The sequence below is a fragment of the Leptonychotes weddellii genome, chromosome 6 (genome assembly GCF_054177405.1).
Source record: "Leptonychotes weddellii isolate Sample4059 chromosome 6, ASM5417740v2, whole genome shotgun sequence".
Classification (NCBI taxonomy): Eukaryota; Metazoa; Chordata; class Mammalia; order Carnivora; family Phocidae; genus Leptonychotes; species Leptonychotes weddellii.
In genome coordinates this window covers 35,114,328-35,134,331 of record NC_138374.1, presented here as the reverse complement: position 1 = coordinate 35,134,331, position 20,004 = coordinate 35,114,328, and the positions used below count along the sequence as shown (strand labels likewise).

The window sequence follows — 20,004 nt, the reverse complement described above, 5'->3', positions numbered from 1 at the left end:
CATGATGCTCCCTCTTCTGAAGGTGCCATGTTCTACTTAGTGATTTGTGGCAGTTGTGCGTGGGTTCTCCATGCCATTTCCTCCCCCTGGGCACTTGGGCAATCTGTGTTTCCAGATCTCCTTTGCAGTGTGATTGGACCAACAGGTTGAGTTCTGAACAATAGGATGTGGGCAGAAGTGAGGATGCCACTCCTATGCCTGGCATAGTGCTCTAGGCTTATCAGTGATGGCGGACGGCAGGTGGCAGATGGAAACAGCCTCGATCTGAGAGTCACTGCTTGGGGGAAAGCTGCCTGGAGATGCCCAACCTACACCAAACTTTCAGTGAGAAGCAAGCCTTCACTGTGTTTAGCTACTGAAATCTCGACATTTACTTGTTATTGCTATGTAGCTTAATATACATGAATGCATCATTACATTTATGGCACAGTTGAGCTTATTTTCAATTTCTTATTTAAAAAGTAAATCTTCAATGACTAAATTAAAGCATGTATTTTTGTTTATATCTCTGACTACCAGCCTTGAATATATTCTGATTTTTGGAAAATGTGTACCAATATACCCCCCTCCCCCAGTACAAACAAAGTTCTGAGTAACCATCAGAACTTGACCTTATCAAAATTGTTTATTACTTAAAAAAACTGTTGGTTTTATAGAGTGAAAATAACATCTCATTGTTTTAATGTTCACACTTCTGGTAAGTTTGAAAGCATCCTTTCCTAAGACCTCTCTGGGAAGAGGGGTGGGTGTTCCTGGATGGTTGAAGGTGCCAGGCATGAGCATCTCCTTGCCTCTCCAGCTTCCAGCGTCTTCCATCTCCATGAATTCGGACTTCTTTGGTTGAACTCCGCCTATGAAGAAAGGTGCCTTTGAATCTGTCTTATAATTAACTGCCTTGTCAGTAGCCTGGATGAGCTTTGCTGTGTCTAGATGGAAATAAAGATACCTGTTCTTCCCATTTTACATCTCTTTGAGAGAAAACAAAGCTCTCTTGGTTTTCTTGGTGATTCAGGAAAGGCATGATGGACCCCCACTGAAGATACAAGGAACTCTTGGTCTCTTGGGTGGGGTGGACAGATGCATATATCACAATGGACCCCACGATGTGCCAGAAGAGAGCCAACCAAAGTGTCGTAGAAGCACAGAGGAGGGGGCCAGTTCTGCCTGGGGGGCTAGAACATTCTAGCTGGATCATGAAAGTGATGTTCATGGTGACATCTGAGCTTGATCTCTGGTCTGGGTCCCAGGCTGGGCCTCATCTTCGCTGACTATTCCCATGGCAGCCCTTCTAATGGAGTATACAAGCCAGGTTTTCCTGTGCTGAAAGGTGATCAAATCAGACAAATCGTAAATCTACGGCTGTTGTTTTGTCAGCATGTATATTTTTATAGAAAGAAGCAAATCTCTGCTGAGCCAGCCAGATAATCATCTCTGCTTTTCCTTACGTGTTCAGAGCTATGAAAGAACGCCTTGCGCAGAGACCTGGTTTTAATCACCTTTGATTAACACAGAAGCTTTTGAAGGCGAAGGTGCTTTCTGTAAACTGTGGCAGGGTCCCAAGGCAGTAACATTTCAGACCTTTTCTCAGGATGTGAAATGTCTAGAGCAGGGCCAAGGTATCAAGCCCATGGAGACAATCTACTGCATGGGGAGTTACTTTAATGCCTCTGACTCATTCCTCCAAGAAGTTTTTTGGTCTTATTATTATTATTTTTTTTCATTCTTGAAAAATTGCAGGCCATGCAAAGCTATAGACTTCTGGGTCCAAGGAATTTGCTTTTATTTAGTACAAAAGGAAAGCTTTTAGGAGGGATTTAAGGAAGCCAGAGAAAGTGCTGGGAATGGTCCCAGAAATGATTAAGAGGCTGGAAAGATCAAGCCTAGAAAAAAAACAAAAGGGTTTGGGGGACTTCACTGGGGGCAGTGGGGAAAGTCACTCACTGCCCTCAAGAAAACTCAGAGTTAAAACACAAATCGTGGTCCCCCTGCCCAGAGGCTTTGTTAGGAGTTGCCTGGTTGGTTGGGATGTAGGAAACCTGGGGCATGCAGGCAGGATGTAAGGATGACTCTTGCAGGACTTTAAGCTGAGCTGATAATCCACACTTTGACCTGGCTTATGTATTAACCATTTTAGAGGCAATGTAGGTAAACTGATACCTGACTTCTGGAGACAAGTCTTTGAGGAGCACAGGAAGGATGAGAAGGAACTAGCATATGATTTGATATGTTGCTTCCAGAAGCTGTAACTTGGAGCATAAATCTCTGTTTGCAAAGGCCTTGAGTTAACACTGAATGAAATAGGCTCTTGGAGCCTGGACTGGCTAAGAAAGTCATGGTGAATATATTCTCTCCATTCCTTCTCAAGTTCAGGCAGTATCAGGCATACGTCCCCTGAATGAGCTTCCAATGCTTCTCTCATTTCAGAGTAAGAGGTTTCCCTTGGAAAATGCAGCCATGGCTAAGAGTTTGTCTTTGGCATGGGCTTCCCAGAGACCTCAAGCTCCTGATGCTCCTCAGGCAGGGGGTCCTGATTAGGAATTTTGGCTCTCTGATTTGCCTTCCATTGATTCACTTTGCTGAGCCCAGGGGATTCTGCAGCATCAACCCACTCAAGATTGTCCAGGAGAGCCCATTTACAACTTTTCCCACACAGCAAAGAGCTTCCCTTTAAAACAAAACGTGTCAGAGTCCTCCCCACTGGTGAGAAGTAGGAGAAAATATTCAAAGACAGGAGTCCATGAACATCATCAAGAACCTAAAACCATCTGTGTTCCATGTAGTGTATAGTCTTCTCAGGATCATTTAGTCTCAAAAGTATCACTTTCAGAAGGAGCTAAAAGGGAAAGCAGAACCTGCCCTCCCCTTCCACACACACACAATGGATGGTCTCCCTGGATGTTGTTCTGAAGGCTGGGAGAGCTCCCCCAAGTCTCTCTATGACCTTCACACTGCTTCTTATTCAGTTGTATTTATTTATCTTCCCAAGATTCTGGAAATCAAAGTCACCTGGATTGAGACGTAGCACCCCACTTTCAAATATGTGATTCAATGGCATTTGCAGGCCGGTTTCTGTGTTTGATGGACGTGTCCAGCCAGCAGATGTCCAGCCCTCAGAAGCGTTGAAGGTAGGGCAAGTGTTCTACAAGGTTATGGTCTGTGACAATAAGAGCTTCAAGCCAATAGCAGGTGTGTCAAAGTTCGCCCACAGACACTTGGAGATTCTGGCCCACTGGGCCTCCAGGTACCTGACCTGCCCGTGGGCCCGGCAGCATTGCCTAGGCATATTTGCTCACCTACATTCCTCCGGCTTCTGGCTTCTCTGCACATTCCCTGACCCTGGGCCTGCAGGCTGCCTATTTGTCCTCTCCGACCATTCAAGGTTATGCTCTCAATGGTAACATTTTAAAATCTATTTAATGTATTTTCTTTTAGAGAGAGGGGGCAGGTTCAGAGAGAGGGAGAGAGAGAATCCTAAGCATGTTCCACGCCCAGGGCGGAGTACAAAATGGGGCTGGATCTCAGGACCCTGAGATCATGACCTGAGCTGAAATCAGGAGTCGGATGCTTAATGGACCAGGCCACCCATGCGCCCTATTTTATGTGCTTTTCTATATAAAGTAATATGATCACATCATACAATGTTTTGGAAAATAGAAGCAAGATTGACATAATCACTCCAAATCTCAGTGCCATGTATAAACACCATCATCGCTTATTCCAGGAATTTTTCTTGTAATTGTTCTTACGTCAAAGAATTATTTTTATGCCCTTGATTTTATTTAATATTAGACTATGTTTTCTATGTTGCTCTATAGTTTTGTTGAGCACCACTTTTAATTACTTCATAATATTCCATAGAACTGTGTGTCATTATTTACTTAGCCTTTCCAGTGAGTTATGAGAAATACTGCTGTGATGAACAGCATATGTGTAGTTAATTTTTTCATATTTAGGTTAGGTATTAAGAGTGGTACAAATATTTGTATCCGCTTTAGTATATATTGGCAAATTGCTTCGCAAGAAGATTGTACCAATTACAACACTACCAGGAAATATACATGTACAAAGCTCATAGCCAGTTCTGGGTTTGTTTATGAATTAATTTATTTACTAAGTGAATTTAGGTAGGGAAAAATGGCACATCCAGTGTCTGTAACATTTGAAAGCCACTCCCAGCATGACATCTGGAAAGTCTGAAACAAAATTGGACAGTAGACCATTTATTAATATTGTCGTTGTGCTGAGCTGCATCTTTCATGGTGGGGAGAGTATCTGCCATTGACCAACAGCTCATTCACCTCTCTGCCTATTCAGCTGTCTGCCCTCACTCCCGCCTATCTTCCGTATCTATCATGCTTCGCAAAGGATTGAATATATAGCATAACAAAACAATGCGCATTACCCATAAGCATGCTGATGAAATGGGAAAATAAAGATGGGAAGGTCAGGAGGAGTTAGAGCTTTCATGGTCCGCAGACCTCCAGGGATGACTGCAAAGGTGGTGCCAAGTCCCTAGTGGCCAAAGAGAGGAGACAACCACAGCTAGTTACATCAGGGTCCATGAGGCAAAGTGAAGCCGTCTGCTTAGGGAAAGTACAATGATGCTGGGTACAAATCAGGAGAGACTTTCTCTGTGATGCCAGTGATGAGGCTGCCCATCAGCCCATGCAGAGCACCTCTTGGAGGCTGCTTCCTGTGAGCCCACTGTGTGCCCTAATGTCCAGCCCAATGCTCAGGTCACTAACCCGGTGCCTCACAGGGTCTTTTGCTAGAGGAGAACATACCATAAGGACGGAACCAGCTGGGGGCTCTCAGCTGGTTTGGCTCAATCTAGGAATCTTTTGGAGTATTTGGAGAAATGGATAAACAAGAGCCTCTAAATTCTCCATAAACTTTGCTTTTCCCTGCCACATTTTGATCAAGTCCAAGAGGTAGTGAAGTTATGACAGTGGGATTAGCCAAGCCCCTAATACAGTAAGTCCCTCTGGTTGGTTGGTAAAAGCTTGGGAACCAAGCAGCCTTTGTGTGGGCACATTGCGCATCTTCTTGTCAACATCCACGGCACGCATGATGGTCCTTGAAGGGAAAAAAGGTCTCTGTCTCTGCTCAAAAGTAAGTCAAGGGAGAAAGCATAGGGAGGATCAAGGTTCTCCTCAAAGGAAGTGAGAAAAAATGGGGACAAGGACTTAGGTGAAAGTGTCAGCCCACATCAGTGGTTGTCCAGGTGTGGTCCCTAGGCCCGCAGCATCAGGATCACTGATGATCATTGGTGATCCTTAGAAATGAAGACTGAGGGTCAGAAATCCTGCAGGTGAGCCCAGCACTCTGTGTTTTACTAAGACCTCCATGATTCTGAAGCTGGCTAAATTTAAGAACCACCAGCCTAGGTACTGAGGAAGGATTGATTAACTTGGAACCTGGTGAGCTGGTGGAGGGAGCACAGTGGAACAAACAGAACAGGGAACGTAGAGACCTGCCCTCCATGTTCCATGCTAGCTCTGATGGGAATTCATGGTGTAACCTTAAGTAAGTTGATGCAGCTGGCTCATGAAAAATGGGTCTACCAACCTCTGCTTTCCTACTCCATGTTGTGGCGAGAAATGAGAAAAGCCTTTGGAGACTATACAATATTATCTAGATATGATTTATGTTTAAAGTAAGTGTTTAAAACTCTTTAGAATCAAATTGACAAAACCACATTTTGTTTCTTTTAAAAGGACACTGTACTCAGAAACACTCAATAAAAATTTATGAAAAAACAGAGTGGATGAAGTGAATAGATCAATAGAAGTGTGCGAAGCTGGATGCCACATCATGGCACGAGGTTTCCCTCCAATGCTGCAGGTGGGTGACAGGTGTTGGTGACAGCTGTACCTGCAGAGGCAGCGAGGAAAGCAGGTGGTGAGTTGAGGGCTGTGGCCTGTAGAAGCAGGTGGGCCAGGCCGCCATTCCCGAGAGAGGGTGCTGGAAGGTGAACAAAGCTGGGGGGAGGGCGACGTTGCCTTCAATCTTGGAAATGCTGATTTGAGAGCTCCTTGGGGAAGCATCAAGACAGTGGTGGGATCTCCAAATCCAGAGCTGAGGGTAGGGGCCTGGATGGAAGTATACATCTATGTGTCATTTGACTGTGGAGGATACATGACACTGTGTGGCTGGATGGCGTCCCTCATGACAAGACTGTGGAGTGAGAAGAGAAAGCACAAGGAGCTCCCCTTGAGCAGTGCCCATGTCGACTCAGGGGCAGGGGAGGCCGAGCCTGTACAGCAGGAAGAAGATAGAGGACGGGGAGGAAGACGGAAGGCCAAGGACCTTGGCAGTCTTTGAAAGCGACCGTGGTTTCGATGTCATCTTTTCCAAGGTGCCCGCCCTGACCACTGTGCTGCCCGTCACCATCCACCCGTGGCCTTTGGCCTCCTGAACTATGCCTCCTGCCCGCCATGCCAGGTTCTCAGTTTTGTACCACTCTGTCGTAACTAGGCTGTAAATTCCACGAAGTTGGAGGATTTTGTCTTTTTAAATCCATGCGTTCTAGAAGGCTGGGGCACAGCAGGTGCTGGATGCGGGAAGGAAGGGCAGCATGAATGAGGCCCCAGCAAAACTGGAATGAGTCTCCCAGTGAGTAGGAGATGAGGAGACAGAGACCGAGACACAGAAAGAATAGACGCCCTGTGAGACGTTCGACTGTGGGAACAGGAAAACCGAGAGAGGTAAATGGAGGGTTTGGGAGTGCTTGAAGGAGCGGTTCTGGTTGCAGTTTGTTTAGGGCTAGATGTGAGAGTATCCCAAAGTCAATGAACTGGAAGGATTCAGTTGAGAGGAAGAAGTTTGAGTTAAGAGAGAGAAAGGATAAGTATCAAGGTATTGTTTCTGAGAAGATGTAGGGGAGAGGGCTTGAAACTGGAGGGGAGACCTGAGGAGGCAGGGTGGGTGGTGTGTGTCCACAGATGGACACAGAGGCTGGAAAGCCCATTGGTATAGATAAGGAAGATATCAGTGTTTTCTTCCAGGGGCTTCTGTGTTCTTGCTGAGCAGGGGAAGAGGGTTGCATTCTGGAGCAGGGGGAGAGAGGGCTTTCAGAGGACTGAGGCATCTGGTCTGCACAATCGCTGAGAGGAAAGTAAGCGCCTGGCTGGGGGAGGGCCAGGTGAGCTCAGCCTTCTCACAGAAGTGGCCTGTCCATAGGCACTGATGGTTCTCGGGATTTTGCAGAAGACAAAGAGGCAATAGCTCTGGGACTCGGTCTTCACATGACAGAAAAATGTTCAGAAGACTATAGTACACATGGGTCATGCATGATACACCATGATATCTCACAGCATGTTGCCGTGTCGTCTCTCTCCCATCCTGTGCTTCCTGGCTACCAGTCACATGTCTTCTGACTCAGTAGGGCCATCTTTGGACATGCCCTGCTTCTGCCAAGCTTGGTGCCCATGGCTCCTTCCAATTTCCTTCCTCCTGCTCTCTGTGTCTTCAACTTTGACCAATGGTGCTCCCTAAAGTCCTGCCCCTACCCTCCCTTCCTAGTCACATGGAGTGTGAGCACCTGGACCGGTGACCAGACCCCCCCCCCCCAGTTCTGCTTTGTCTCCGGTTGGTCTGGTAGGGAGTTACTTCAGTCCATGAAAAGTTAACCAGGTTATTTTGAAAATTAAAAATTTTGATGAGATATTTTGAAGAAATATTAGAGGGGTGGAAGCTGGGAAAGAAATAAGGATGGGGGATATTGTGTGGGGTAATGAAGTGAGAATTAGGAACAGTATAAGCCTTTACCAGTGTGAAGGATGGTATTTTAAGATTGTGTCCCCCCCAAAAGATGTGTTAGAGGCCTAACCTCAGGTACCTCAGAATGTGGCCTTATGTGGAAACAGAATTTTTACAGAAGTATTCAAGTTAAAATGAGGTCATGAGTGTGGGTCTTAATCTGAAAGGACTAGTGTCTTTATAAGAAGAGGAAACTTGTAAGTAAGTAAGTAAGCTCAAGACCATGTGAAGACACAGGAAGAGACCACCCTCTACAAGTAAAGGAGAGAGGACTGCAACAGACCTTTTCTTCACAGCCCTCAGGAGAAACCCACCCTCCCTACATCTTGATTCTAGACTCTTTGCTTCCTGAATTGTTAGACAAGAAACTTCTGTTGCTTAAGCTTCCAGTCTGTGGTATTGTTACCATGATCCTAGCAAATAGGGCTACAGAGAGGGTCCTCAAGGATATGGTGAACACTAACAAAAATGCTGACTCCCTTCCCCTCGTTTCTCAGGGAATACTTTGACAGAGTTGAATCATCTTAGCAGGATTCAAATTTGAATTGCTTCGTCCTGGGCATCACCAATAGGAGTCTCTTCTTCAGCTGCTTTGGAAATGAACCTTTCTCATCCCCAAATGAAAGAGTTCAAACTGGTAACCCTGGGCCGAGGGTGGAGGGTAAGTTGGGGCTGAACTGAATGAGACCATGTCGGTCAAGGTGCTGCGGTTTCTGGCCAGACAGGGCTGAGAAGGTCTGGCGTGGCTCATGGTGCACGTGCCTGAGATGTGAGGAAGGAAGTCTGCTCTGAAGTTAGAGAGCTGGTCCTTGGTTCTGCAGGACATGACTCTGGAAGAGGAAACACTTCCAAGGATCTGGAAGGTTCGACATTATAAGGAATTGCCTTGTTCGTGAGAAGCCAGAGCAACACCAGTCCCGATATTTAAAATGCCTTCTCTTGGGATGGAAGGTGAATGCATGGTCACAATGAACATAGGACAGGGAGAGTAGACACTTCTGCTCAATACCTCCCAAATGTCAGGTCCTGGCATGGATAATCTTGCTTAATACTTGTCAACAACCCTTTGAGTTCAGTAAATTGTCTTTGTGTTAAACAAAAATTGGGCTAGAGGACTAAGGAATTGTTCGAGGTCTTGTAGACACAACGCAGTGCAGATATGCTTGGAGCACAAGCTTCTCCGGCTCTAAACCTGCGTTTGTAGGTCAGATGGACCCTGCCATTGGTGGGGGGAACCACACCTGGGAGAACCACTGAGAGTAAGATGCCGTGGCGACGGTTTGTTTCTGATGCCAGGAAGCAAGAGAGAGAGCTTCTCTGAGCAACAGGGGTCACATTATCATACACAAAAGATGGGTCTAGAGAAGGCATGTGCGTGCGTGCATGCATGCGTGCGTGAGTGTGTGTATGCCTCTGTGTGTGTGTGTGTGTATGTCAGGGGGAGGTGTCAAGTAAGAAGGTAGAAGTAGGATCCTACACAAGAAACCTGGATGGCTGTAAGGCTGGATGCTAAGAGAAATAAGAGAATGGGCAGCTGGCTGAGAGGCATGGTAACGGCGCCAGAGTCTGGCAATTCAAGGCTGGACAAAAAAAAAAGAGCTTCTGAGACTCCCTCCCACGCGAGTCTGTGAGGTGGGTGACCCTCCAGAATGGGGTGGGCAATATTGAACCTTTTGTAATCTGAGGCTGTAATCAACGTTAAGGATGTCAAAACATGTTTTCCATTTTTGTTTTTGCCGATGGTTTAGTGACGTTTTGCCTAAGAATTCCAAGGAGAGTATAGGCCAGTTGCTGGAGGTTAAAAGGACGATTTTGCTGGATGAAGGACAGAAAGCAGAACTCCTCACCTCCTGTAATGCTCCTCCTTCTTTGTCAGGAGACATTAGACCAGAAAGAACTGGAGGAATTAAGCTGAAGCTCAAGCTGGTGGAACTTTTGTTCGGGGGCTCAGTACTGTCCTACTTGAATGCTCATCACTGGGCTCAGGGGTCCTGGGGACTTGGAGTCCACGGTCACCCTGTTCCTGCTCTCTGGACATGGAGGAGGGCAGTGTTCTCTGACATCCCATCTGGGACGCACACCCAAGCTACATTCCACGCTGGATCACGGGGCACTGTGGACATGGAGGCCTTTCAGAGTATTAGATAACCAGTAATTACCGCAAAGTACCGGCTTTTCTCTAAACAGCTCTTTCACTGTGAAAAGAACCAGATGCCCAAGGCTTTTTTGTACTGCACACGATTAGGCATTTCTAGAATTCTCTTAATTAGACTAATTCATTTTTTTCTGGAAGTATAGTGGACCTGTTCAGCCTTACTTGAATTCCCTCTTCAGCCTTGTGGGCTTCTCATCAGTTCCCCGGGGGAGGCTAATTCTTCCATTGGCTGACCTTACAATAGGATGGTTGGATGCCATCCTCTCAGTTACCCCCCGCCCCACCCCTACCCCAGCTTCCTTAGTGCTAGAGGTTCACTCATTTATTCATTGATTCAATCACAAATGTTCATGGAAGGATTCACTGTGGTCTGGTGCTCCACTATTTTCAGCTTGAAAACCCTACAACAGAAGGTGCAGTTCCTTCTTTAATCAAGGAACTTGAGTTTTTACTTTGTCCTTACCAACTTCTTACATGGGGCATCATTTATCTTCTCTGAATGATGGTATGGTGGGAAGGTTGTTACAGGGCTATCATAAGAAAAATAAGTAAGGGGATGTCTGGGTGGCTTAGTCGGTTAAGGATCTGCCTTCAGCTCAGGTCATGATCCCAGGGTCCTGGGATCGAGTCCCGCATCAGGCTCCCTGCTCGGTGGGAAGCCGGCTTCTCCCTCTGCCTGCCGCTCTCCCTGCCTGTGTTCTCTGTCTCTCTCTCTCTCTCTGACAAATACTAAATAAAATCTTTAAAAAAAAAAAGAAAAAGAAAAAGAAGTAAGACTTATATAAGAAAATTCATGGGGAATTTGCAAAGACGAAATCAACTATACAAACAGAGGTTTAAGCTACTATTGCAATTATATTTTTCAGGATAAAAAAAATAATACCATGGGAGGGAAACATGTCTGTTAAGAGCCCCAGAAAGCGGAGATGGGAGAATGACGAGCTCTTTTGCATGAACCAAGCTGAAGTTACACATTGAGTCTGGACCAGATAGAGCAAACTGCTGACATCATGACGCGTCTTTACTTTCTGGGGAACTTAAATCTGCTCCGTGAGATGAAATGATTATCCTCTACTAACTAGAATGGAAACAGAAACGGCATTTATTCATAGAAACAAACTTGTGAAAGAAATATGATGAGTCTCTCTCTCAGATAAATAAATAAATCTTAAAAAAAAAAAGAAAAGAAATATGATGAGCGGGTTATTTACATTGGCCTTCAATTATTGGCTGCAGACTCCAAAGCCACTCCCACCTAGGGAGTGAGACCCAACATCAGAAACGTCACATTTACCAACTTCGCAATTTTCCTAAGGTCCTGGCCCCTGCGTGGGCATTCTTTCTAATGCTCCCAGGAACCACATCAGGTTGGTTTCACAAGGACACTTACAAATTTCATCCATCAAGCAGAGTTAGAGGCAGGCAATTTATTGAGCCCAGTTCAAAGGTTGTGAAAGAATCTTTCAGATTTGGGTGCCTTCCATGTCTTTTAAATAAGTTGAACATATCCTTTGGTTCTAAGGAAAACAGCTTGTAAAATGTTTGGGAGCTCTGGGGACATCAAACAGCTCTTGGAGGAGTGCGTTTTAAGGGTTTACTTGTAAAAGAATCAGTAAAAGAAAAGCAAAAACACATGGTTGAAATTCCTCTCAAAAATACGAGGTATTTTTGTAGGCGTCTTTTCTTTTTCCTGAGGGTTTCAACACATCTTTGAGTGCTTATCCCAGAAATCCTCAAAATAACCCTCAGCTAGACTGACAGCCAAAGAGATGGCTGTACGGTAACGTTGTCTTTGTTTGGGCCTGGGGCCTGAGTGCTAGCAGACCCTGGGCTCATCAAGAAATGGGGTGGGGAGAAGGGACAAGAATGTCTATGAAGAAGTGAGCAATTAGGGTACGGAGGCAGCTAGTTTAGGGGTTCAAGGCTCACAAGCTTACAAACTCCAAGCAGGAGACATGAAGGCTTGAACTCAATCTTGAGAATTAAGAATGGAGGGTTGCATGGGCTGCTATAGAGCTCTTGCTCACCAGGGCTTTCAAATTCAACCAAAACAACATGCTGACTAAAGAAGGCAGGTCTGTGGGAAGTAGCTGCCACCAGCCTCACATCCTGCTTCAGACTCACTTCCTTGGCTGTGGATTAGAACAAGAGAGGGAGAGCGACTTCCCAAAAGGCAACAGGTACTTAATACAGTCCTGGGCCTCTTGCATCGTGTTCCATCTGAGTGCACAGGCTGGGAGGGGCCTACAGAACATGGGTGAGGATACACCTGGGTCAAGGTCACATGACTTTGGGCCAAAGACATCACCTTATTTGTGTGAGATTTCTCAACTGTAAGACAGGGGCAATAGGCACTACTTCGCTGACTTATGAGGATGGGCTATTAAGATGGCACGAATTGTGGCTGTAACAATTTTTCCTCTCAGACATGACTTTCACAAATGGTTATTGAGTGCCTACTGCGTGGCCTGCATTGGGGATGTGGTGGTGAGTCAACGCAGATGCTGTTTCTTCCCTCTAACAACTTGGCGGAGTCCAGGGGGAAGGACTGTTGTTTTTGAAGTGACTCCACAAGCCGGCATGGCCAGAGAGAGTGAGGCTGTGTGTGGAACATTTGGAGCCTCGGACCCATGGAGAACTGAGGAGCAAGGCAGGGCGAGGATGGGGGTGAAGTCACAGGGAACTAAGGATGTGATAGGAACTTTGCTAATTTCTGATCCCATGACTTTGACCCAGGAGCATCTGCAGGATGCTTGGAGCTGCCCTGCCTCTGTTCTTAGCTCCTTTATGCTGTGCTTCTGCCCACCCACCCGCTGCTCTGGTCACAGGGTCCCATCCTGTTTCATGACACTCCTGGGGACTCCTGCCAGATCCCTCCCCTCTGGCTCGGCCGTAAGCCCTTGTCCAGATTTCACATTTCCCTCTCTGGCTCCACCTGCCACTGCATAGTCCTAGCCTGTGCCTTGTCTGTCCCAGTCCTTGTGGCTGAGACCACATCCTAGCATCACCTGTGATTCTGTCCCTTCCCTTCTCCTCACTGGGAAATGATACCTGGAAGCCTAACACTCGTTTGGGCAAGAGCCTCGTTTGCATGCAACAGAAACAGACTTTGGCTGATCATATCAAGGAAAGGGGTCTGTTGAAAGGTCATGGAACAGTGTTTAGACAATGGTCAGGCTCAAGAGAAGCTGAGCCATAGGCAGGATGACTGTCCAAATCACAGCCAGAGCTGGTCTGGTGTGACCCCTGTGGCCACACCTCCTCCATCCAGAGGGATAGCGCAGCGCTGACCATGCTCACAGGGGCTGAACTCTCTCCTGCTGCCCCCAGGACCCCAGCCTTTTGGCACCAGGGCAAGTCAGCATGGATTCCTTGTCAAGCCCACGGGAAGGCATCAGAAGTTTCTACTCTCAGAATAGGATGCAGATGCTGCAAGACTGGCCGAGTCCTAGCTCCAAAAGCATGAAGAGACAACTCAGGCCAGATCCTGAGTTAGTCTAGAGATTGACTAGGTGATGAGGAGTGACTGGAGGGGGAAGGAGAATGATGTCCAGCTTCCAGCTTGGATCACGGAGGTGATGCTGGTAACACTTGTTGATATGGACAGAAGGGGATCAGGCTCAAGGTAGTCACGGGCAAAATAGACATGAGATACTTGTGGGATAATAAACAGGTTGTGGAATTTACACCACACTTGGCACATCACAGATGCTCGGTAAATACTTGCCAAATGAATATATTGACCTGAAGGCTATAGAAAAGATAGGGAGTATAGCTAATGAATAGCCAGGGGCTTATGCAGGAGAGAGACAAAAGAGGTTTCCTCTCTGCAGTCCCCACCAGCACAAATGGCTCTCTCTCAAGCCAGTTGTTCAACAGAGTTCGTGCTAACATGTCCTGCAATCCCCTTTGGAAGCCCTGGGCTCTTCTTAGCTCCCTGGGGTCATGGGTTGGCTTTTCACCCCAAGTGTTACAGTTCCTCTGTGGTAACAAGTTCCTGGGCCCTCTGTCCTTTCTCCTTTCCCTGTTGAACTATTCGGTCACCACTTTCCTGGTACTATTCCTACTGCTGCTTCCCGAATTTTCCATGCGGTTCCACTAACACCAGAAAAGAAGGAGCTCATGTAAGCTTTTGGGAGACGGCAGGTTGGCACGCATTAAGTTTCTTTGAAGTTTCCTGCCCTATTTAAAAAAAAATCGCGTGACTATGTTTTATATTCTACTCTGTATGATATTTGTTTTAAAGTAAAAGGCCAAGACTTTACCTTTTTTTTTTTTTTTTTTTTTACCACTGAAGAACATTGACATTCCTGAGTCATGTGTGTTCTGTAGCTCCAGCCCCGGCTGCAGCATGGGAGGAGGTGGTGGCAGCTCTCCCCTTGACCCCCCTGCGCCCCGCAGATAGGACAGCGCACCAGTCCCCTGTTTTCATCTTCCGTGATGCCTCCCACTCGGGACGCGCCAAGTACACGGATGTTTATGAGGCTGTTGTATTTAGACAGGGCCAAAGAAGCAGATCTATGTGGCACAAACATCAGAACTCGAAGGGATCTTAGTGATTTCCTAACCTCAGGAATGGAAGATGCGTGTGCCTTAGATCTTCTGTGCCCGAAGTGGATGAGCTCTGTCACTATCCCAGCCCCCTGCCCTTAGCGCCTTAGAGCCCTTCCCCACACAGCATTCTGGGGAGAGAGGGCCACGTGCACAGAATTAACCTACTTGTTAGCCTCCAGATGGTCGAGCCCTCACCATTTTACCGAGAGAGATAGGGAGGCCGAGGGAAGCTGGGATTTCCAAGGGCTTCCTGCTGCAGCGTCCGGACTGGAGCCTGGTCTCCTGATGTCCAATTTAGTCCAGTCTGAACTGTACAGCTCAAGGGAGGGGCATGCCTCGGGCCAGGGATCAGCCTTCCCTCCCTGTCAAACCCTCTTAAGTGGCTCTAACAGGGTCCTCTGTGTAGAATTCAAGGTGAAATGACTGAAGTCTCTCGCTGAAAAGCTGAACACGTGAAACAGCCATAAATTGCTTAATGAACTGAAAGAATGCTATTCTGTTCGTTAAGGGAAAGGAGATGGGACTTCATGCTACTTTATAATGACTGATAATGTTCATCGGGACCCTACCCTTCTTCATCATAAATGAAATCTAGAATAAGTTCCCATAGCTGAGACTCAGGGAGGCAACAGGGAATAGTGGAAAGAACATTGGCTCTGGAGAAAGTCATATCCGGTTGCATCCTTGCTCCAGCACCGACAAGCTGAGTGACCTTGGACAAGTTACCTAACCTCTCTGAACTCAGTGTCTGTCATCTATAAAATGGGAATAATATCTACCTCAGAGAAATAGTGTGATCATTAAACAAAATAATATGTAAAATGCCTGGGATCTAAAGGACATCTGACTAAGAGCCTGTGATTGTCTCATTCCTTTTTCAAGAGAATCTGTTTTTCTAGAACACTGGCACTTGGGTCTAAGCACACCTGTGCATTCTAGATCACTTAGCGGGCTATCCCCGGGCACTCATGAACTACAATAAAGAGTCTACACATGCTAGAGATGCTGGTATAAGACAAAACGAGCTGTGTATTTTTTAACTGAAATAGGTCAGTGAGAGGAAAATGATATGAAACAAATGTGCAAAGAATGCGGGAAACGGAGAGAAGTTCAGCTTGGAAAGGAAGGCGGAATGCAGTGTTGCCGAGGGGAGGGCCGGGCAGCCACCATGGGCTCCAGCAACTGGCTCCTACCTCTGGGAAGCACAGTAGCTGCTCCATGCCGAGCCCACCCGGGTCTCCAGCCTCTGCGAAGGTGACAAGCCATCTCTTGATCTTTTGAATGTCTACAGTGAGGGGCAACGTGAAGGGGACAGGAAAGCAGCCTCAGGGACCAGGTTATGTGGCCAAGGGCGAAACGGTGGCTCGGATGGCACTTGTGGGCTACCTGCCCAGGCCAGAGAGCCACCTGCCAGGGTGTTGGGCCTCCTCATAGGAAAGAGAACAGGAGCATCTCTTGGGAAGCATGCTATTTTATGCTGCCCATGTTTTCTTTTCTGGGTTTAATATATTCTCAGTGAAAACCCTAGTCATGTCTGTGGAATGAAGCCAACAGAGAGTCTCTGCTATCAAGAGCCCAAAAAGAAAAAAAGAAAGAGGTATCCCATATGCAGTGGACAGAAGCGATGGGCTGTAGGCAGGGTTTCAAGGAGAAGAAAGATTCAGGATGCAAATGAGCAATTCCTGATAAGTGTCTTCAGCAAGACATCCCTTTACTCTGGAGCACGTCTTCCCTGACTGTTAGGGGCACAGAGTTTGGATTTTAAAGAAGAGATGGTTCCTTTACAGTTTCTCTCCTGCATTTGCTCCTCACACCCCTCTGGCTATTTATGTATATATACACATTTAAATGTGCATGTGTTTCAGTTCATCATTTTTTCTATTATTTAATCCAGAAGTATTAACCAGAGAATACCCAAGGAGCCGTGGGCTCCTTGGTTTTGCACTGTGTTATCACAGTGAGAAAGTATCTGCAAACAAGTTACACATTTAACGATAAGAAACTTTGCATGAATAATGGCAGTCACATGAGTTTGATGAACTATTATGTATCAATTAAAATAAAAAATTGGGGTACATATACCCATATGTGTATCTGTATCTTCATCTCTACCTACATGTTCATTTACATTTATTTCTAATCCATCTAAATCCAGAACAAAATCCAGAAAATACACACCGATGTTATCTCTATATTGGCACTCTAGTGGTGATTTTTATTTTTGTATTTCTCATTTATTTTCCAAATTTTCAACAATGAGTGCATTCAAAATGAAAATAGCTTATTTTTCTAATTATAAATGTAATAAATACTCTGAGGTCTCAAATAATTGAAACACTCAAAATAAAGTGAAATCACTTGCAATTTCAGTACATATGTTAGTGGGATTTTATTTCTTTCTGGTTTGCTTTCATTGTACTCATAGGTATATGAATGAGATGTATTTATAAATGCAAACCCATACAGATACCTATAATATAAGGAGTTCAGTATTTGCAGGATTTTTCAATTGCTTTTGTTTATCTCATTTGTTGAAGAATCCCAGATATCATTCTCTGAATAAATGTTGATTGTATTCATTGTTGTTGCATCCCATGTGATGCATTCTTCACATTCATTTGCCCAAGCTTTTAGTTTCCTGGAAGTAGAATAATATGTTAAAAGAAGTGGAGATTTTAAGGCCTTTTATGGCTTTTTAAGGTTACTTTCCAGAAAGATTATACCAACTTATACTCCTTCTATCAGGGTTTAGGGCTGTCTCAATATGCCATCATTTATATTTTTGTTAATTTAACCATTGAAAATATTGTCTCTTTGGTCTTAATTGGCACTCACAGGAAACTTTCAGTCCAAAGCCAGGCATGAAGGAGCAGTGGAGCCTCTTCTGAAAAGGGGAAAAGTTATTAATTCAAATGATGAGCATTTCAAGCTTTCCTATGTGTACACGATCAACAACAAAAAGTAGAGAGCTGAAATATCATAGCTTAAGTGTATATAAGAAACAGATTTTGTACTGTCATCCAATTCCAGTGGAGAGTCATGCCTTATCTCTCATCTCTTTATTTATGGCATTTTTTTTTTTGCCAGTTGGAAATGAGCTACAAATATTCAATTAGAATAAATTTTTGGCACTATTTTTGTCTTTTCATTATGCATGCCCCAAGTATTTACTTCTGACTACAGACTTACTTTGTAAACATCTCTCTTATCTTTGCATCTACACACACATGTTGATTTTGCAATTACAACTAGAAATAGTTTGGGTTTTTTCCTTTTACAGAAATGCACTAAGAGAGTCAAATGTAGTATACGCAGAAGGGATATATAGATAAATTGTGCACCAGCGGTGTGTATGTGTGCGTCCATGTGTATACTTAGGGTGGAGACACAGGGAAGGACAAGGCCAAACAGGAAATCTGAGATGTTTACCAAACCCTCTGAAATGGCATCCCGTTGTCCGGACTTAGATTTGTAAGGTGGTCATGGTAGCCCTGGGAAGCTGACTGATGTTTACAGCATTCCCGTGGGGGTTTGCAAATGTTATTCTTCTAAAGTTAGAGCTTGGGAGAGTCAGTGACCTGCACCCAGAGCCCTAACCTGGAGGTGGGAGGGACATGGATTGCCCCATCTTCTGATTCCCAACCCCTGTTCTCCCCCTTCCAAACTGCTGCCTTGCCCTTCACTGGTCCCAATTCCTCTTCCTCCCATGCTCCATATCTGAGACACTAATGGAATTTGGAGGTACAAACCAGGAAAAGTGGGTCTGGCCCTTTCCTGTATCCCACTCTGGTGCCTTCCTATGGTTTGTGCCCCTGGGTCCGTGAAACTGTTGGACCATGGCCCTTCTGGTCATAATTCCCTTGCCTCCCTCACCTGCGAGGAGCCCACCAGAGCACAGAGATTACTATGCATGGGCGTCCTGGGCAGACAGGCTCTCTTCCCCGATGCTGAGCTTACCTGCCTATCTGCAGGATCTGGTTTTCTTCATCTCCTTGCAGCAAGACTCCCACCAGGCTCACCATAGTGGCAGATTAATGAGATCTTGGCATGGAAAGACTACCAAAGGCCCAGGAACACCAGCCCCAGACAGGCTCGCAGACCCTGCACATAATCTGCTCTTTGGAGACAGTTTTGGTGGAAGATGTCAATCACACAATAACCCTTTTTTTGTGGTCTAGCTCAGTTGAGTAGTATCTGTTCAAGGATTATCCAGCTTTGCCTATGGGCAAAAGGGTTCTTGGTTTTCATCTCAGCAGCCAGCTGGGCACCATAAGTAAGAATCGCTTGACCAAGCAGCAAAAGTTGGAATGTTCTCAGTGGCCTTGACTTCTACCCAGAAATCTTATCTCTGGTAAAATGGTTCCTCAGGTCAGCCCCAAATTCTTTTGCTGGGGGAATAGCTTGTTGAATAGCTTGTTTAACAGAAAACACTATGGGCATACTTTGTTCTGTTTGCGATGGGCATGTCAAAGTACCCTCATCTCAGAATACCTTAGAGAAAGCTGTTACTTCAGATCCTTCAGAGACTTGGACCCTGGAACAAACTTGTCCTGAAATCCACCAACATCCCTGTTTTTCACCCCCCTTTCCTGTTTCTCTGCCTCAAACCTGCTCAAGGGTTCCTTGGCCTTGCTGGCCTTTTCAGTGCACACCCCATGCAGAACATTGTATCAGCTGGCTCCTTCTAAAGTTACCCAAAGTGCTCAAGATTATCCTCAGGACCCCCTATCTTCCCTCCTTCTTGTTGTGGCCCTCACTTTACCCACTGTCCCCCAAGAGTGGCCTGTTTGGAGGTCCACCTAGGACCACCTAGGTCTAGGTCCATCTCTGCAGACAGGTCTAGATAACATACGGCCATAAGGAAATGAGTGAACCCCAACCACACAAAGGCCATTTTTTAGTTCAGGTGTAACTAAAACAATGCACTGCTGTTATTTGTTTGAGGGTGTAATTATCTCATTTTTCATTCTTATAAATTCCTTACGATATGCCACATTGGGTGATGTGGTAGACAAAATAATGCCCCCACAGATGCCCACATCCTAATCCTTGGAAACTGAAAATGTGTTATCTTCATGGCAAAAAGGACTTTGCTGATGGGATTAGGGATTGTGAGATGGGGAGATTATTTGGATTACCCAGGTGGGCCCAATGTCATCACGTGGGTTCTAAAATTGGAGAACCTCCTGGCTGTGGTTACAGAAAGAGATGTGCTGATGGGAGCAAGGTCAGGGGAACAGGGTCAAAGGTGAAATGTTACAAGCTTTGAAGATGGAGGAAGGGACCATCAGCAGAGGACATCCTCTAGAAACTGGAAACTGGATCCAAGCAAGTAAGGAGATCTTTCCCTCGAGCCTCCAGAAGGAATGCAGCACTGTTGACACCTTGATTTTAGCCCAAGGAGACGCATGTCAGGCTTCCAATCTGCAGAACTAAAAGATAACAAATTTGTGGTGTTTAAAGCCACTGACGTTGGTGATTGGTGATGGCGGGCAGCCATGGAAACCTAACACAGGTGAGATGGAACCAGGTAT

General features: G+C 45.7%; 1 pseudogene; it reads right to left on the bottom strand.

Moving 5' to 3' along the window:
* Positions 1 to 18,492, bottom strand: part of LOC102730085 (eukaryotic translation initiation factor 2A pseudogene) — a 34,456-nt pseudogene extending 15,964 nt beyond the window's left edge.
* Between the last annotated feature and the right edge of the window lie 1,512 nt (positions 18,493 to 20,004).